Source organism: Callorhinchus milii, unplaced genomic scaffold (assembly GCF_018977255.1).
Source record: "Callorhinchus milii isolate IMCB2004 unplaced genomic scaffold, IMCB_Cmil_1.0 Scaffold1, whole genome shotgun sequence".
Taxonomy (NCBI): domain Eukaryota; kingdom Metazoa; phylum Chordata; class Chondrichthyes; order Chimaeriformes; family Callorhinchidae; genus Callorhinchus; species Callorhinchus milii.
In genome coordinates this window covers 14,777,588-14,784,435 of record NW_024704742.1, presented here as the reverse complement: position 1 = coordinate 14,784,435, position 6,848 = coordinate 14,777,588, and positions in this window count along the sequence as shown.

The window sequence follows — 6,848 nt, the reverse complement described above, 5'->3', positions numbered from 1 at the left end:
TAAGAACAATAGTACAACTGTCAATCAAGGGTAAGATTTCAGTGTAAAGATTTCATATTACAACCATATTGGAAACAGACAAATCTATCCAGTCCCAAACCCAGTAACTACTTGAACCATGGCATATTTAGGATTGTTTTAGGCTGTAGTCCCAGCTGCAATTTGGAAAAAAATATGTTGCACGCCACAGAGCATATTAACTGGATAACAATGAGCTGTGTACATTCATTGTGATGGGTTTATCTTGGAATGCTTCTATAGTCCTAAATATTAATCAACTTCCAAAGTTCTTACATTCATCATTTGATCTAGAAATGAACATAACCCAACAGCCTCTACTATTGTTATTGTGCTCATTAATGTGTATATCTAAACATTCCAATTTGAGAACATGTATAATTCTGAGCTGAGACTGTCATGATAACACTAAAACATACATTTCTGTAACACTGTATGCTGTAACCTGAACTAGGTTTAATTCAGTATCTCCTCTACACTGTCTGGTATGATGGATCTATTCTTTGTGTATTAAAGGAACACAGAGTATCTCACACTTTCACTTCAGGGGTCTCTAATTAACAAAATGAATGCAAGGGGATAACACTTCTGCTTAAAAAGCTATCAACCCTTTTCAATATTAAACATGTTTATCGTTGTTTTCAAAACACCACCTACTTGCATTATTATCACTGCGAGTGAACATTGGCCAATGCAATTCGTGAAGAAAGTTGTGTAAATCCATGTTTAAGAGTTTGAGAAGGTAAGCAACCTTGGTGGAAGGGGAAAGCTGGCAATGCGCTTGTGACAGGCTAGAACAGGGAACGTTATTCTATTACCACAGGAACAGCAGTAGTTTCTGCAGTCTCAAGAATCTGGAAGTCACCAACATAAAGATTTTTGTTAACAGTAAAAACCTTCAGGCTACTTTGCATTGCCAGCATCAACTTTTCCATGATCTCTACTTTGGGCTCTTTCCATTGCAGACCCAAATTAAATGGCACAAAGGAGAATAGGAAATGGTTTCATGCACTTTGCAAACTTAGTAAAGCAATGAATGCACTTCACACTCAGCTCTGCTTATTCACAGCAGGAATCTGGCAAGAATAATTTATTAGCAATAACATAAATGTTCAGTAATTTATCAAAGTCGACTGGTTTCCTTATTAAGTTTATCAACAATATGGTGCCCCCAAACTCAATACTGAAGTCCTGAGAGTATTAGGCACAAGTTGGTAAGAGCCAAGGCTTGGGGACCCCGGAGTGTGGTTGGGATACTGCTGGAGTCTAACCATCTAAAATCACAAAGTTTGTCCATTGAAAGATTTAAAATGTAGGAAACACTGGGAAAGTGGGCATATTTATAAAGCAAGCCAGAAAAATTTACTTTGACATACAAACAATAAATTACTGTGTTATCAGGGAAAAAGAGTGGAAAGTTTACCTACTAGATAGCAGGAAGGAGCTGGATCAAGATCAAGATAGGGAATGAGTTATTGTTTTGCACTAAGCAAAGTAGTAATTTCATTTGAGTATACTGTCAGGTCCATAAACGTATTTCTGAGAGAGTTCCTCTAATAAGGTTAGCATTGTTTAAATCAAAATATATGTGCCAAAAAACAATTCAGATATCTACAAATAAACAGAAGGGCATTAAAGAGTAATAATTAAAGAAACCTCCTCTCCAATGTAATCTATAAAACTCAGTTTCAAACTCTCCAATATTGTATACCACAATAGTTTGCATACTGCATTTTATATCTCTCGCATCCTGGATCCAAGTTCAGATGAGGCGTTGGCTGATGAGATGAAAGTCCTTTCTTTGCGCTGATTTTAATGGCTCCTGCATGAACTATAATAATAATAATATCACGCTGTTGAGGCATCTCGAAGCGCTTCACAAGATATACTGTAAAATTGAGTGACTGTATTTTGTGAGAAAAATGCAGCAGCCAATTTTAGAGAAATTTAAAAAGAAATTAAACTTTTGAATTTGAATAAATAAGTTTGGGACATCTCATGCTCACTCCCAGTGTTATCCAAATCTAAAGCACAACAGGGGATTAAATTATATTAACAATCTCGCCAGGATAGCAGGCATGGGAAATGACGTGACTGCTTAAAAGGATGAGACTGTTCTAAAGAAAAGAATATTGGGATCTATTTTTGATTCATTTCACAAAATAATGGCTTGCAGCCTGAATTTTCATAATGGGAAAAATTGCAAAATACATGGCTAATTTTGGAGATGAACAAAAGAAAAATGACACTGATAATGAAAGATACAAAGTGGGATGAAAGTAAAATATTGATAACTGCTATTAAATTAGAATCATATGGCACTCACAATATCGTTTATATGTATATACACAATCACGATCACATGACATAAGATACAAGGGAAGAGAGAGAGAGAGAGAGATGGTCTTAGGTGGTGACAATCAAACCAGCATTAAATAGTCTGCTGTTCACTCTTGGTTAGTTGAGCCTGTTGTTTGTAAATGCAATGGAGAGTTCCCAGTTCATAGAATCATAGAATTATACAGCACAGAAGATGGCCATGCAGCCCATCGTGTCTGTGCCAGCTCTTTGAAAAGAAAGGCAGCATTTCTGAACAATGTTTCTAAATAGCCAGGAATATCCTTGACTGATGAGCACCTTGGGATGTCCTTCTGACGTGAAAGCTGTCAGACAAATGTAATTGTGTATTGTATTGTATATCATGCTCCAAAAACTCCACTGAAAATCTGCCACGATGGTCGTTAGGGTGTGCAGCTATTGTAATAATAACAACCAAAGCAGTACAACCTTTTCCTTTCTCTAATTTTAAAAGGCAGCATTGGGCAGTATTTAATACCACTGGACTAAGCTGACATTTCAAAGCAGTGTATTGCATTGTGGACACTGTCGTCCTTTGGATGAGAGGTTAAACTGAGGTCCTGTCTGCCTGTCCAGGTGGACATTAAAGATCCCATGGCACTATTCTAAAACAGAAGGGAGTTTCTCCCAGTGTCCTGGCTAACAATCCTTCAAATAAAATTGATCACTCACTCCATGGCTGCTTGTGGGACATTGCTGTGCACAACTGGCTGCTGTGTTTCGCCCACAATATACAGTCAATCCACTTTACAGTTTATTCTATGAAGCACTTTGAGACATCTCAACATGATAAGACACTATATATAATAATAATCCATGCATTTTGATATAGCATTTTTCACGTCTTCTAGACGTCTCAAGCCGCTTCACAGAGTATACTGTAAAGTGAATTGACTGTATATTTGTGGGCGAAACTCAATTGCCAGTTGTGCACAGCAGTGTGCCACAAACAGTCATGGATTGAAGTGACCAAATTATTAATTTTTTATATCAATTTTTTAATATCAATTTTTATATCAAATTACTATATCAAATGCAAGAATTATTATTATTATGGAGGTGACTGTCACTGTGCTAAACACTTGGTTAACATCTCATGGGGATGGCTGGAGGTTTGAGTCCCACAATACCCGATTCTGACCTGAGCCTCATTGAGTTGAGAAATAACAAGCTGAAAATCCAGCATTCCTTTCCAGGAGGGTGGGAAATTCAGAAAGCAAGAGTCATAGTTGGTATGATTCCAGGAAGTGAGTGATCAGGACACTGCATCTCCCTACAGTGGAGAAGTACTATAATCCTTTCATTTTTATAGTGCCTTATCACATCAAAAGGCATCTTACAAATAACCTCTATCAAGTTTAGTGACTGTATTTTGTTAGCAAATACAGGAGACATTTGTGCACAATACATCGGGAGGACATCCCAAGGTGAAGAACTACTTAATCTGGTGACAACAAGGTGAATATCTACTTTAATCTGGAAGATCATTGGCCAAGACACAGAAAGAATCTCTCTTCTCTTTTCAAAGCCGAGAGCCCAGAGTGAGCTACGTCCGGAGTGAGGCGAGGCCAGAGTGTGAGGGAATTTGGTGAGAGTGGGAATTGCTGCTGTGAGTGTCGTGAAAACTGCTATCGTGAGTACATAACCCAATTTGTTGTTGTTGTTATTCAAGTCTTGTAGTAGTTGTTGTAGTTGTTTTAAGTCTTGTGTTATTTAAAATTGCTGATACTATTGGTACATTGGTCTTGTGGGGTAACTTTACAGGGAGCAGCTGTAGCCAATTAAGCCGAACCAATAACAAATAACTTATTGATTAAATTAACTTATTGATTAATCACTTGATTAGGCGTTAATTCCAAAGCACTACCGAGCAAATCAGAAATGGGTTGCACCCAGAAAGTATAAATAGGAGATAGCTGCGTGAGCCTCACTCGAGCTGAGAGCGAACTACATCTGGAGTGAGGCGAGGCCAGAGTGTGAGGGAATTTGGTGAGAGTGGGAATTAGGTGCAGAGGGGAAAGTGGGGGCAGGCTATATGTCTTTGTATCTATATAAAGTTTGTGAAGATGGTGTGGCAGGTAAACTGTGAGGTCTGTCACATGTGGGAGTCAATGGAGGGTGCCTTAAGTCTGGGCGACTTCATCTGCTGCACGTGTCTGGAAATCAGAGAGCTCCAGCTGAGAGTAGCTGAGCTGGAGTCTCAGGTGGAGATGCTGTGCAGCATTAGGGATGGAGAAAACTTCCTGGACAGCTTTATCCTGGAGCCGGACACTCCCCTGAGTCCCAAGGAAGAAGATTGTAGCAAAAAGATTGCAACAAGATACAGATAGGCTAGGGGAGTGGGCGAGTAGGTGGCAAATGGAATTCAATGTTAGCAAGTGTGAAATTATTCACCTTGGTAGCAAGAATAAAAGAACAGATTATTTACTGGAAGGGGAGAAGTTAGATAGAGTTAGTATTCAAAGGGATTTGGGTGTCCTTGTACACCAGTCCCAAAAAGTTAGTTTGCAGGTGCAGCAAGCAACTAAGAAGGCGAACGGCATGTTAGTCACCTCAAGGCTGGACTATGGGAACTCTCTCCTCGCCGGCCTTCCCGCCACCTCCCTCCACAAGCTGCAGGTCATTCAGAACTCTGCAGCTCGTGTACTGTCCTGCACCAGGCTTCGGGACCACATCACTCCCACCCTCGCTCGCCTCCACTGGCTCCCCATCCCCCAGAGGATTGATTTCAGGATCCTCATCCTCACCTATAAGGCCATTCACGGCCTTGCTCCCTCCTACCTCTCTGACCTACTATCCCCCTACCTACCTGCCTGTACCCTTCGTTCCTCTGGCTCCGGTCTGCTCCACGTCCCCCGCCCCAATCGCCCTACCATTGGTGGTCGGGCTTTCAGCCTCTCAGCCCCTAGGCTCTGGAACTCCATCCCCCAGTGCCTTCGCCTTGCTTCCTCCCTCTCCTCCTTCAAGTCCGGTCTCAAGACCTTTCTCTTTGACCGAGCCTTCAGCTCCCCTCTCGACTCTCTTCCCCCTCCTCACTCCCTCCCTTCCCTCCCCTCACCTTGACCATTTCCCCCCTCCTCGCTCCCTCCCTCCCCTCACCCTGACCATTTCCCCCTGCTCGGGTCATGACCCAACTGTGCAGCGCCTTGAGACTTCCTCCTGACGTGAAAGGCGCTTTATAAATGGAATCTTGTTGTTGTTGTTGTTGTTAGCGTTCATTTCAAAAGGTTAGAATATAAGAGTAGGGAAGTCTTGCTGCAACTGTATAGGGCTTTGGTGAGACCGCACCTAGAGTATTGTGTGCAGTTTTGTTCTCCTTATTTAAAAAAGGACATACTTGCCCTGGAGGGGGTGCAGCGTAGATTCACTCGGTTAGTTCCTGGGATGAGGGGACTGACCTATGAGGATAGGCTGAATAAACTAGGGCTGTATTCTCTAGAGTACAGAAGAATTAGGGGGGATCTTATGGAAACTTATAAGATTCTTAAAGGGCTGGATAAAGTAGACACTGAGGGACTGTTTCCCCTGATAGGAGAATGTATAACCAGGGGTCACAGTCTTAAAATTAAGGGTCAGCCTTTTAGAACAGAGTTGAGGAAACATTTCTTCACTCAGAGGGTAATGAACTTATGGAATTCACTACCCCAGAAGGCTGTAGATGCTCAGTCCTTGAACATTTTCAAGGCTGAGACTGATAGATTCTTGAAAAATAGAGGGATTAGGGTACATGGGGATAGGGCAGGTAATCAGAGTTAGGTGAGAAGATCAGCCATGATCTTATTGAATGGCGGAGCAGGCACGAAGGGCCGAATGGCCTACTCCTGCTCCTAATTCTTATGTTCTTATGTTCAAATAGTGTCATGGCATTGTTAATATTTACCCGAACAGATAGGCAGGACCTCAGTTTAATAACGACACCTCTGAAAATGCAGCGTTCTTTAGTATTTATGTAGATTATGAATCCACAATGTTCTGACCAAAAATCGAGGGTAACCCTCTGTGCCTTCCCGATCTCTTGCAAACCCCCACTTAGCAACCCCCCACTTGGCAAAGGCCTGAGAATGGGTGCTTAACCTCACTCTTGTCTGCACTCGTGGCTTTGCATGATCTGAGCAAGAGAGAAACAAAACTTTTAAAACACAAGGGGCACCCCCACTCCCCCAACCCTCCTCACAACTGGAATCATGTAGAGGTGCCACAATGCATAAATCGGAGGCTGAGCCAGCTTTTCTACAGTGTAGATTCCCTCTCCCTCGAGTCTGAAAAATAGAGACTTAGCATCTCTTATGTGCCTGGCTGACGTCATAAATTCTGTCTGTAAAATCTCAGTCTGGATTATCAGACAGGAGCTCACAACACAAAAATAAGAGCTCTGGAGTCTGGTATGTTGGAATATTTATCAAGGAACATGAAACATTTGTCTTTGTGTGCTGAATGGTGGAGGTAACGTTGCACATGCTGACAGATGTATT